The sequence below is a fragment of the Manihot esculenta genome, chromosome 9 (assembly GCF_001659605.2).
Source record: "Manihot esculenta cultivar AM560-2 chromosome 9, M.esculenta_v8, whole genome shotgun sequence".
Lineage (NCBI taxonomy): Eukaryota > Viridiplantae > Streptophyta > Magnoliopsida > Malpighiales > Euphorbiaceae > Manihot > Manihot esculenta.
Genome location: NC_035169.2, coordinates 32,850,400 through 32,863,817, shown reverse-complemented (window position 1 = coordinate 32,863,817; position 13,418 = coordinate 32,850,400).

Sequence of the window (13,418 nt, the reverse complement as noted above, 5' to 3'; positions counted from 1 at the left end):
ACGAACCTGTTGCACTTTAATTGGAAATATTTGCGAGTAATCGTGCACATGGGCATTGCAAGTTGTAGGCTTCTCTTTGTAAATTCAGTTGCATCTGAATCGTGTTATGCCCAATGAAGTCCTTTTTTAATTAGAACAGTGTGTCCTGGTTGCTAGAAAAAAAAAACATGTTAGAATTAGAATTTAGAAGTGCCCCGTTTCATCTTTTCAGGTTAGCCCGATGAGCAATAGAAGGTGAAGTGTTAATGATTAAAGCTATATATATAAAATGGTATTATAAAACAAGCACCGTGTATTGTTTGAAGGCTGAACTCCTGGTCGACCTAAAAAAGAAAATAAAAGGGGGCTGAACTGCAGGAAACTTGGGAATATTTAAGCGGAAAGTCTCCTCCACCAAAACCAATTGGAAGTTAAAAGCATCAATGACGAGCAAGGTAAGCTGCTTTTTCAACGGGTACGAGGCCAAGCCAGTAGCTACAGACCCAGCACCGTCCTCTCTCCCAAATTGTAATATCGAATTTCGCATTCTTTATAGATATCAACTAAAACTCCCACCAGTAGAAGGCGACGAAGTTGTGATTGAAGATCTTGTACTCCCAGAACAACGTACCTCGCACAGAGTTCCTATTGTCTTCCCTTTATCCATGTGGCGCGAACTGTATCTCCCAAGCGAACCCTCTAACATTGTTGACGAACCTCCCTCTTGGAAGGGGCGCGTCGCCAGATAAGTCATCCCCTAACGGAGGCAAAGCCGGGAGAAATGGCTAAGGCTCCAAGAGCGGCGGTGAGCCGAGGAGCTCCGATTGGAAGAAGAGGAGTCATCAGTGGACGAAGCAGAGGATTTCGCAATGGGGGTTCGCTTGGTGGTGGATCTGAATGCCGAAGTGGCCATTTGGGAGGAAGCAGGTGAGGTCAGGAGTAGAAGAAGCTGTTATGGATATTTTAGTTTTTTAATTAAAATTAACGGTGATTTAACTGAAAATCTAACGGGAGGGACCAATGGCATGATTTTTAAAAATTACAGTGATTAAATTGAAGATTTTTTAAAATAGAGGGACGAAAGGTTGTATTTCACTAAACCAGAGGGACTAAATTGCAGTTTATCCTATATTGTAAGATTAAAGGCAATGTTATTTTAACTATAGTTATAAAATTATAACTTCTTTTCAGTCACTTCATATTTATGTTTCAACTAACAGTACAATCATCAATAAAAATAACAGAATATATATAATCATGAAAACCAGTTTTCGGGATAGGCCCCTGTACATAAGAGAATATCAGATTTATTTGCGGAAACAAAAATATCCCTGATATCAGGGATATCAATGAATTTAAATTCAAGAAACAAAGTACGAAAATATTTATTTGAGGGATGGCGGTGCCAGAGCCACAATGGGTTGAAGACCCTTGAGCTAAGTGAGCCGACTTAGTGCTCGAGACCTACTCCACATAGTATAGTCTATCTTTCTCAAAACCACGATCCAGTACCATGTCCGTATAAATATCCTGCAAAACACAAAAATGAGAATATATGAGTAATTTGCAATTTAACTGCTTGGTAATTTGACTGATAGAGAGTAATTTGCAAAATAAGGAGGGTACATAGAGGCAGTTGGAGACATTTAAAGTGGGTTTATAGAAGCGATACCACCACCAATGAATGACAGGGAATGAGCCACCGGTAGCGTTTAGTATATTGGATTTGGTAGGTGGGGTTTGGAAAACAATATATTATTGGTCATAGTGTCTCTGGCTCTTGAATCAAATATTCAACCACTAGTACTATGCACATTATTAACATGGCTAACTGTCGCCTGTGATGGGAAAGTGGAATGTGCTGAATCAAGAGTAATTTGATTTGCTAGTTTCTGATTTGCATTTTCGTTATTCTGAATTAATAGAAAGAGTTTGGTGACAGGTCTGTTATTAGATCAGTTACTGTCTGGGATTGATCGGCTTTAGATCAGTTACTGTCTGGGATTGATCGGCTGGACTCTGACTAGAAAAATCGGCCCAAATTTAACATGGTATCAGAGTCTTCTTATTCAATATTGGGCCTCTTATAAATATGTCACGCACAAATAAAAATTTTGGACGTGTGGGGTGTATTAAATTCTACATCGGTTGTGAAAATGGATAACGTGTCCCTTATATGGGTTATAGACACTCCTCCCCTTGAACTAACTTTTGAAATGAGTTAGCTCTGATTCAAATTTAACCGTAAATATATATATAATAGAAAATTTAAGCCTTTCTGATCCATGTTCATCATTTGAAAAAAAATTGTATTTTAATTAACTAATTTCAATTTAATATTTAGTATATAATATAATAATTGACAATATTTTATAATGTAATCTAATCTAATTATGATAAAATTTAAATTTGAAATTTTTGCATTTATTTATATTCTTGATTGTCCAACTATATATATATTAAAATTAATTTTAAACAACAAAAATTATAATTATAAATAAATTAAAGTATTAAGAACTTTTTGGTAATTCATTATTCCCTTTCACTATGTGGATGTGATCACCCTTTTCATCCTACTTTCCTAATTCACTAATATTTCAGATACATATTCTTATTTAATTGACAATTAAATTAATTTTTAAATTATAAAATTCTAATTTTAAAAAATTTAATACTATATCAAAAATAATTTTAATTTTTTTTAATATTCTCTAACTATTAATTTTGAAAAAGTTTTCTTCTTGCAGCAATACCAAATAAATTATTAATAACCATTTTTAGATAATAGGAAAAAATTTAAATTTAGATCTCTGAATTTTTATTAAATTTCTAGTTTATTAGCTCATATTTCAAAATCATTATATTTTCTAAAATCAATCTTTTTAACCTTCTTATTAAAAAAAACCCGTTAGCTACTATAAATATTTATAATATTTAATTTTTATAATTTTAATTATACATATTATTTAATTTATATAATTTTAAGTATTTATAATATTTAATCATTTCAATTAAAACTATATCTAGTTGACTGCCAGCTGTTTATTTTTATAAAATAATAAAATAATTTTATTTTATTAAATATAATAATATTTTAATTGAGAGATTTTAAAATATTAATCAAATGGTGGATTTCTAAAAAATTATTTTACGCTGTCGTGTCAGACAAATTTATTTTTCGACAAAATTTTCCCTTTCGTCCATATAAAGGCATGCGACTAACATTACATTTCAACGAAGCAATAGCATTTAGGGATGTCAGGCGGGCGGGTTTTCACGGACCCGATCCGTCCAAATCCTATTAGAACGGATTTGAGTTTTTATAAAATGAATTTGGGCGGGTTCAGCTTTAAAAAATTTTATCCGTCTCGAATTCGGGTAGGATTCGGAATTAAGTGATCGGATACCCATTACCCGAACTCGATTACCTATATTAACAAACTAACCCTAATCCCTCATTCCATTTTCCATTTTACTGATTCTATTTTTCATCCCGATTACCTATATTAACAAACTAACCCTAATCCCTCATTTCATTTTTCATTTTACTGTTTCCATTTTACTGATTCCATTTTTCATTTTACCTCTCTCTCTCCATCGGCGCCTCTCTCTCCTGCTTCCCTTTCCTCTCTCCCCACTTCACTGACTGCCGGCACCCCAATCGGCATTGGCACCGACGACGTCTCCTTTCTCTCCTCGGCGACGTCTCCTTTCTCTCCAGTCAGCGATATCTCCTCTCTCCGGTCGGTGACATCTCCCATAGTCTCACTTTCCACGGGTCCCTCTCTCCCCACTTCACTGACTGCCGGCACCCCAATCGGCATCGGCACCAGCGACGTCTCCTTTCTCTCCAGTCAGCGATATCTCCTCTTTCCGGTCGGTGACATCTCCCACAGTCCCACTTTCCACGGGTAGCCACATCTCCCACACATCTGACATCTCCCCCAGTATTCTCAAAAAGAAAAAGAAAAGAAAAAAAAGAGTGGGTCTTATTATTTTCTACCCTGCTCCCCTGTGTCCGTCCTCTGATCCGTCGTCTCTTCTTTGCTTCCTTTCCTCCGGTAACCACATGAACATTGAAAATAATAATAATAATAATAAACATTCATTTTTTTTTTATATTCTGGTTGTTTTTCTTTTTTTTTCTTAATTTTTAGTATGAATTGCTATATTCTTCATTATTTTGGATTTTCAAATTTCTCTTGAATGTCAGTTGTGGGTTTTGGATATTGCTGATAACAGTGATGAGTATCCAGATCTTTAAATTTTTTATCATTGAATTAAATTAAAAAAAATCGGATTCGGTCGGGTTCGGGTATTATACGGGTATTGTTAAACGGATTTGGAACGGGTACGGGTAATAAAATTAAAATACTAAACAGATTTGGGACGGGTTCAGAAATTTTATATATAATCGGGTTCAAATTTGGTACCCTCAATTTCACACGGGTACCCTACCCATTTACATCCCTAATAGCATTGCTCTCTAAGCCTATCTCCACACATACTTCAAATTTCTTCTGCTGATCTCTTAAGGATAATCGATAACAATGGCAGGGCCATCACGTAGGATATGGGGCTATGAACTATCAGTACTGATTCTTGGACTGCTCGCACCGACACAACAGTTCATGCAACAGAGTTCCAAGCAACCCATGCATGAGCTTATCCAAAGAATCCACGATCAGGGCTCTTTCTTTGGTCTTGTTTTGGTTTCCGACGCGGACGAGAAGGCTCTCCTAGCGTGTAATGCCTTCAATAAAATGGGAGAAATTAAACCTCTCTTCCCCTCTCTGTTTCTCTCTCATCTAAACTTACATTCCTTATCTGATATGATTTAAAAAAAAAAAATTCAAATGATTCCTTTTCAAATTAATTCTTTTTTAAGAATCCATTTATTTTAAATAAAAAAATTATAAAAAAAAAAATCAATTGAATTAAAGATGACTAATTACTTGGATTATAATTAGGAAGAAAATTCAACGTTGGCACAATCAACGGAAGTACTGTGATATATGTGAAGACAGGGAAGGGACCATCAGTAAGAATATTTCCTTCTCTTTCTTTCTCTTTCTTTCTTCATAACCTGTTAATTTTTTTGACGTTGGTTCTTTTGTTTGGTGTACTTACTAAGATAAATGCAGCAATAACAGTGCAACTCCTAGTTAGTATATTTGCCCCCAACGGAATTATTCACATCGGCGGAGCCGGAACCGTTAATGATTCCCTGTCCATCGGGGATGTTGTTGTGCCTAAAGAAGTTGCCTTCACTGGGTCTTGGAAGTGGCTGGTACAAGCTATTATAAAGATCCAAACTTCTAATAACGTATTTTCCTTTGTTTTTTTTTTCTCTTAAAATGGGTTCTGATATTTTTATACACGAAACCCAAGGCAAAGGGTGGGCAGCTGGTATTCGGAGAATACAATACACCAGCTAGAGGAGGCAACTTGTTGGGGAGCATAAGCTTCCAACCAACCACACTGTACGCAACAGGAAAAAATAAGACCACCATCTTCTGGCTTCCCTCACCTCAGATTGGCTTGACGCAGCCTCTCAACTTGAGGTTATTTTTTTTTTCTTTTAATTTCTTCCATCTGATTTCAGATTATGAATCGTTTCACATCGAAAGAAAGATTGATTTTAACCTTCACTTATTATATATGCAGAACCTTGAGCTGGAGCAATATATCAGCAAGGACAAGTGCCTACCCAAAGCACGAGCTATCGTGAACGGTTTGAGGGCCTCAACTTCTGATATATACCTTCAAAATAAAGCTTATCGAGAATTCATCTACACACAATTCAAGGCCTCAACAGTGGATACACAGAGCGCAGCTGTTACATTGGTTAGATAACTACACGAAAGTAGCCGGTATTGATATTTTCAGTTTATTTGCATAACGTTGTTGAGTTTTGCAGGTGGCTTTATCAAACGATGTGCCTATTATCGTCTTCAAGGTATCTCCAACACCGCAAGTGGATCATCCTCGTAATGATAATGACGGATCTATTGCTGGTTTTGAAGATGGAGAGGTCACTTATGTGCCGAAGAAAATCTTATGCTCAACAAAACAGGAGGACGAGACGCAAAAGAGAAAGATTTTCCAAGCAAAGTGTCGAGTAAGAGAGACAATTTGCAGGTTAATTATAGATAGTTGCAGTTGTGAGAATCTGATAGCTAAGCAATTGGTGGAAAAATTGCAGTTGCCTAGTGTAATATCCGGCTAAGTTCCGGCGTCGGAATTCCAACTTTCCGATTGAATCTCTGTTGGAATCCGGAATCTCGAGGTCGGAATCCCTTAGAAGGGTGAAAATAAGGTTTTCTTAAAATGTTTTTGAAGTTTTGTTTTGAAAAATGAAAGAAAAGAGTTTGAGGGAAAACACCAGGTTCGACCGCCGAACTTGACCGTGGGAGCTCTCCTTTCGGCCCCCGAAGGTGGCCTGGTCAGCCACCTATAAGAGGCCCTCAGCCCGAAAATGAGGGAGTTTTCTCTCTCCGTTTTCGAGCAAGATGAGTCTCTGCCACCCCTTGATGATCTTGGGTTTTTCCTTCAAATCTCTCAAGATTTTTATGAGTTTTCGCTTATTTTTGAAGTTTTAAGCTTGAATCCAAAGTTTTAAAGCTTGGAGACCTCCGGAGACCATTTTCCTCCTCATCTCCAAGTTTGGGTCACATCTACCTTCGATCTTCAAGAAGTAAGTGTAGATCCTTGCTTTTGATTATGTTTTAAGTAAGTTTTAAGAGGTTTAAGGGTTTATATGCATGATATGGCTAGATTTAAGATTATAGGCTTTGAGTTTGGGTCTTGATGAATGTATGCTCCTTTTTATATTTTTTTATTGTTTGTTGGGGTTTAGCCTAGTTTTATACCCCTATTGCATGTTGGAGTGAGTATGCATGTTCTAGGAAGTTGGGTGTGAGGATTTGTGAGTTTTGGGGCTGAAGTGCTTAGGGCAGAATCAGGTTCTGCCATTCTGGAGAACCCAGGTTCGGCCGCCGAACTTGCCTGTGGAGGTAGTCTTTGGCCGCCTAACCTGCCTACGAAAGAATGGACTTTCGGATCTGTGGAGACCTTCGGCCGCCGAAACTGCCCCCGAAAGTGCCTGACTTTCGAATCTGTAGAGGACCTTCAGCCGCCGAACCTGTCGCCGAAAGTCCTCTGGCCAGCCTTCCTTTGCTTGTTTTATATGCATGTTTTATGATGTTTTAGGGGATTTTTGGGGAGATGTTTAGAGTCTTGTTAGTGTATGTTTGGTCCCTCATTTGAGTCCATCTGTGTAGGATCAGACCTGGGAGACCGTAGAGGCCAGTAGTGAGGTAACTGCTCCAGTGGTAGTAAAGCGTCAACCAAAGGTGAGTAAAACTAAACTAATCTATTATTTTTAAAGTAATCAAACTTTTAAGCATGTTCATGCATCACGAATGCAATATTATATAATAGGTTGTTTGCATTAGAATTCACGAATATGATGCATTGCATAATTTACTGTTGATGTGGATGGATATTGGATGACTCACTAGCCCTCGATATGATATGCTATGATATGATATAGAAGTCCAGGTCGAGGCCCATTCTAACGCCCTGGCACGATGTAAGAGAAAGTCCAGGTCGAGGCCCATTCTACGCCCCTGGCACAGTTGGATATGTTATGTTATGTTTAAGCGAAAGTCCTGAGGAGCTCCATCGAGGGCCGGGCACATTGGATATATAGAGGGTTACTAGTGACAAGTCCATCCTTGATGTGTATTGTTTGTGTTGTGATGCATTTCATGAGAGCATATGTTTACTAAACTATTTTTCTTATGTTCTGCTCACTAGGCTCTTTTAGCTTATCCCTTTCCCTTAATCCCAGGTTTGCAGGGTCAAGAATAGCTCGGGAAGTCGGCTAGAGGCTAGTATAGTTATGTAATAGATAGCAGTGGACATGTAATATGTAATGGATTAGAATTGTGCTTTGCCCTAGTTTATGTTTGTAAATCCCAATGAACATGTTTTTATGTAAAAGTTATTATAATGAGTTATGTTAAACCAAGCTTGATATATGTGATGTTGACCATACTAGAGCATTTGATGAGGGCTCTAGTGTGGGTTTTATGTTTACAGATTATGAGGAATGTACAAGTCGAGCTTGGTGTATGAAAAGTTTAAATTTTTATGAAAATGTATGTTCATGTATGGGATTTTATCAGGTACACAGGATGTATAGTAGGCTTGCTACGGGTTCCGGTGACCTTAAGTCGATCTGAATCCTAGCACTGGTAGCGATCCGGTTTTCGGGTCATTACACCTACACAGTCGCACCCTTCGCCATACAAAGTTGGATGGATTAAGGAAGGTCCGACAATTGGGTCAACAAAATCTGCAGCATACCTATCTCGATCGGTAAATCTTATATTAAATCTGTTAATTGTGAAATTGTGGATATGGATTGCTGTGGAATTTTGCTAGGTCACCCTTGGCAATTTGATATTGATGTTTTGCATAAGGGAAAGGAAAATTCATCATGTATACGTAGAATCAAAAGAAGATTACTATCTTACCTTTCGGTTCTGCGAAACATTCTAAAGTGAAAGAGAAAAATGTAGTTGCTATTTCCACAGGAGTGCAGAGGCTATCAGGCGCAGTTGAGAAATCTGTAAGCACACTAGCTTTATTGGTGAGAGCAAAAAGTACACTGGAGGATGCCCCATCTTTACCACCACCCGTCAAAGAGCTATTGAAGGAGTTTCCTAAGATAGTGGAGGAATCTTTCAAGCTTCCACCTCTGCGGGATATCCAACATCAGATTGATCTTATTCCTGGATCAAAATTACCGAATTTGCCTTATTACAAGATGAGTCCAAAGGAGAGTGAAATCCTCCAAGAACAGGTTGAAGAATTACTAAAGAATGGGCATATTCGAGAGAGCATTAGCCCCTGCGAAGTACCTGCCCTGTTAGTTCCAAAAAAAGATGGGACTTGGAGAATGTGCATGGATAGTAGGGTGATCAAGCATAATTTAACAATGTTTTTAATATATTATTTACTGTTTATTTACACATTTTTCTAGCTTAAATTGTGTTTTTGTTATGGTTTTGTAGAAAAGGAAGAAATTGAAAAGTTGGAGAAAAAGTGCAGAAAATGACAGCAAAAGTGATTGGACCAGTGATTTGCCCAAATCACTCGCAGAAACTGCCCAGATCACTAGCAGAGATAGCACAGACTTGCAGAAAGTGATTGGACCAGTGATTTGCCCAAATCACTGCCCGATCACAATGACAGCAGAAAATACAGCAGAGCGGAAAATTGTTCAAGAAACCGAATTTTGAGTTTTCAGAAGTCCAAATCCAACTCAATCACTACCAAAACAATTCCAAGAGCCACGAAAGAGTTTCTCACTTAAGAAATTCCAGTTGCAATTAAATTCAACATCAAAAGAGGAATCACAAGCCAAATTAAAAAGGGATTTCAAAACCCTAGAAGGATGGAATTCTTCAGCTATAAAAGAGCAACCTCCAAACCAGCAAGGGGCATCTTCTGATCAGCTACTCAGCATCTTCTCCCCTCGCCAGAAACTCTGCAGCTTCTTTCTTTCCTTTCTTTTCATCTTTTGTGTATTTAGTCCACCATGAGTGGCTAATTTCCTTCTTTTCTAGTTGGAGTTGGTGAATTTCAGATTTTGTGATGAATTGGGAGATTTAAATCTCCATTGTTAAACTTCTATTTATTTTCAATATTTATGCAATTTGATCCTTCCATAATTTTTGCTTTGCTTTTAGAGTCAATAAGGGCCCATTGCTTTTAAATTGCTTAAGTAACAAATTGTTTGAATGATTTAAGTCCGTAATTGCTTATATTATTTGAACACAAATTTAATCAAGTTGCATGATTTAAACTTGGCCACGCGGTTGGCAAGGTTAGAATTAGATTTCTCTAAGTCTTAATGCAGTTAACAGTTGTTCGATGCCAAAGGCCCTAAGGACGTTCCTTGGCAACTTGTTAACTAGTGTTTGATTAGCGAACGTTTCCTAATCAAACTAGAACTAAGGAGGAATTTGGATTGTGAGAAGTGTCTTCCACATCCTAAACTAATTTATTGAGATAAATAGGAGTATTAAAGAATCAATTATCAATTCTAAACAATCTGAAATAGATCCATACTTCAACTAGAAGTTTTTCTCTTATTGATTTACTCAAACTTTAAATGATTGCTTTCTTTTGCTATTTAATTTTAATCATCAAATCAAAACCCCCCTCTTTTATTTACTTGCTATTTACCTAGTCATTATTAGGAAAGTCTTTGGTGTCAATTCTCTGTGGTTCGACCCTATTGCCACTATCTACAAATTTATTTGTTGATTGATAATAGGTTTATTTTTTACGGCTTCGACAACCGCTTATCAAAAATTGGCGCCGTTGCTTCCTTAAGCTCTTGGCGATTTTCTCAATCTCCGGATCGTAAAGAAGAGTGTCTTTACGGCTAGACCTGGTCATAAAGGGAAAATACGTTAGTTAGATCACTTCCCCGGCAACGGAAAGAAACGGCCAAGAACACCATCACACCCAGAACAAGAAACAGAGACTGCCATTGCCATACATCCCGCAGGACACAAAGAAAGTGGTGCGCCCAGCGATTTGCCCACTGATACGCCCAGCACTATGCCCAGCAATATGCCAAGCGCTATGCCCAGAAATGTGCCCACTGATGCGCCCAGCGATTTGCCCACTGATACGCCCACTGACTTGCCCGCTGACTTGCCAACTGATGCGCCCAACGATATGCCGAGTGATTTGCCCAGCGATCTGCCCAGACCAACATGCCCTGATCACATCACTCAGGCCCTGAAATTCAACAAAATTTCTGAGCAGATCGGGCTGGCCAAAATATCATCTCTTCCATATCATCCAGGTAAGTACATCCATCATGGCACCTTTCGCGCACTGAGACTCCAGAATCAGGTATGCTCCCTCATTTCTGCTGTTGGTTGGGAGAAATTCTTCTTCCTTTGCATGCCCTCATTCCTTGAACTCACACAGGAGTTCTTCACCACATTTTATTTTAACAGACCTGCCATGCACAACCTGCACACACAAAGCACAGTGGGGTTCAGATTATTGGGACAGCGATTTCGCTTGTCCCTACAGGAATTTAGCAATGCCATGGGCTGTGAATGCCCTCAGTCTACTTGGGACTTCCCTGCTGAGTTCAACCCAAGTTCTGCATACTTGGAGTTAAGTGATAATCCCCCAGACACATACTCACCCACCAGGTCCAAGGACTTATATCTCAGCAACCCCAGCCTGAAATACATCCACAGATTTCTGGCTTACACATTTTCTGGGAGGAAGGATGCTTCCAACATCCTGACCAAAACTGAGTTATATATTCTTTGGTGCATGCACACTCACAGAAAAATCCATCTTGGATATTGGGTTGCCACCCAAATATCCAACATCATACAACACCACAGGCCTCTGATTTTTGGCCCTTTGATCACTGCCATTGCAGTGAATCTCAAATTATTGCACCCAGCACATACTGACCTTTCCCCCACCCCCAAAACAACCCCCTTAGACCTACGCACATTAGATGACATGGGGTTGCTTTGCAAAGTGGGGGATATTTTTTCCATTGCACCTACAGGTCCAATAACACCACGCCACGAGCATATTTTCAGAAGAAAGAAAGCCAACAATACCACCACCCAACAGCCAGTCTCCATCGCTGCCCTAGCAGATGGGACAACACAGGAAATAGGGCAGGAACCAGCACCAGCACAGGAAGCACCCCCAGCAGCCCCCCAGCAGGATGCCCATCAGCCACCTGAAGATGAAGCCCCCAACCAGACAATAGAGGCTCATCTCACTAGAATTGAGGACCGAATGCAACGGATGGAGCACCTATTGGACCTGCTGGTAGACCATTTTTTGCCCCAGCACCGTGACAGACAGTGATTTGACCAGTGATTTGCCCAAATCACTGGCCAAATCACCCACAGGCCAGGAAATCCCTTTCCCTTTCCTCATTCATTCTTTATATATATATGCTTATACATTGAGGACAATGTTTGCCATAGGTGTGGGGGTATTGTTAGGTTATTTTTGTATTGATTCCATCATCTATTTGTTTCTTTTTGTTCCTTTTTGTTTCTTTTTGCATTGTTTTTACCCCTTTTTGCACACACCAGAATTTTTTTTTTCACACTTCTTGCACACACACACATAATTTTTTCTTAGCTAATTGCTCTACTCAACATAGATAACAAGGTTAAAAGAGCTTTCTTATCTCATGACCCCATTGATTTGCCACCCCTTTAAGCCTAAATTGAATCATTCACAGTATGTTACCTTCACTTAGGGAGTTTTTTCTCTTGAACTGAATCCTTAAATTTGCTATGGTCAAGGGAAATAAAAATACAAATACATGCAAACAAAAAGTTAGTGTAACTCCCTATGAGCTGATTTGCCCAAACTATCATGAAAAACCAGCACAAAGCACAAATCATAAACCTGTTCCAATGGTCTAAGACTATGAATTGAGCCTAATAGCCACTTGGAGAAGTGACTGACTGAGTAACCGGGGGTGTATCACCCATGTACACAATCGCGTAAAAAGGGCAGTGATTTTTTCAAGCAAATAAGTTTCGATGGTCTAGACTATGAACAGAGCTAGTAGCCACTTGAACAAGTGACTAACTGAGTAACCGGGGGTGTATCACCCATGTACACAATCGCGTAAAAAGGTTAGTGACTTTTTCAGGCAAGGATAAGAATAAGTGCTGCTGAAAATAAAAATAAAAATAAAAAGAAAGAGAGAAAAAAAGGGGCAAGTCACTCCTAGGGGTTGCATTAAAACTAACATAAAGGAATAAGCATGATTGAGCCATAAACCTTTCTCTTGACCATGGTAGGTGAAGGGAAACAAGGAAAGAAGAGGATGACCTTGGTGCATGTACTATATACTGTGATACTTCAGTTTAGGAGTCTAGGGGGGGCTGATTAAGTGGTATTTAGGATCAAAAGAAAAGGGGGGCTTGATTAGCTAAGTTATTGTTTGCTTGAGGACAAGCAAAAAGCTAGGTGTGGGGGTATTTGATCAAGCATAATTTAACCATGTTTTTAATATATTATTTACTGTTTATTTACACATTTTTCTAGCTTAAATTGTGTTTTTGTTATGGTTTTGTAGAAAAGGAAGAAATTGAAAAGTTGGAGAAAAAGTGCAGAAAATGACAGCAAAAGTGATTGGACCAGTGATTTACCCAAATCACTCGCAGAAACTACCCAGATTACTAGCAGAGATAGCACAGACTTGCAGAAAGTGATTTGCCCAAATCACTGCCCCGATCACAATGACAGCAGAAAATACAGCAGAGCGGGAAATTGTTCAGGAAACCGAATTTTGAGTTTTCAGAAGTCCAAATCCAACTCAATCACTACCAAAACAATTCCAAGAG